Consider the following 618-nt stretch of genomic DNA (forward strand, 5'->3'; position numbering starts at 1 on the left):
GGCTGTGGAGATCATAATAAACTGGAGATAATCACATTAAGAATGCACATTCAGGAGCACTTCCTTGTGCTCTTGTGGAAGTCATACAGGGATCAAGAGGCACCTGTGAAAACAGAACAAGGGAATACTGCATGGCTTCAAGTCAGGAAAGGTCTGTATCACAGATACATTCTCTCAACATATTTCATCTATAACATATGTTGACCAAATCATCACAGAAGTGGGATCGTGTGAAGAAAACCGTGTGTTGGAGGAAGGTTTACTAACAACCTACCATATGCCAGTGACACAACATAGTTGCTGAAAGTGACAAGGATCTTAAAGGTCCTGCCAATGAAGACAAAAGATTGCAACTCCTTGTATGGATTACTTCTCAATGTAAACAAGAACAACACCTCCCCAACTGGACGGGAGAAAAGGTGGAAGTTGCCAAGGACTTTATCTTGCCTGAATCCACAATCAATATTCATGGAAGCAGCAGTTAAGACATCAAAAGAAGTGTCCTCTTTGGTTAATCTGCTGCACAAGACCTCTTCGGTCCACTGAAAAGCAGGATGCTATTTAAAGGACGAAGATGCACCAACACAGGGCCCAGTTTTCTCAATTTTGCATGTCAAA

Source organism: Echinops telfairi, unplaced genomic scaffold, assembly GCF_000313985.2.
Source record: "Echinops telfairi isolate 266 unplaced genomic scaffold, ASM31398v2 ScPeMD7_7412;HRSCAF=8450, whole genome shotgun sequence".
Lineage (NCBI taxonomy): Eukaryota > Metazoa > Chordata > Mammalia > Afrosoricida > Tenrecidae > Echinops > Echinops telfairi.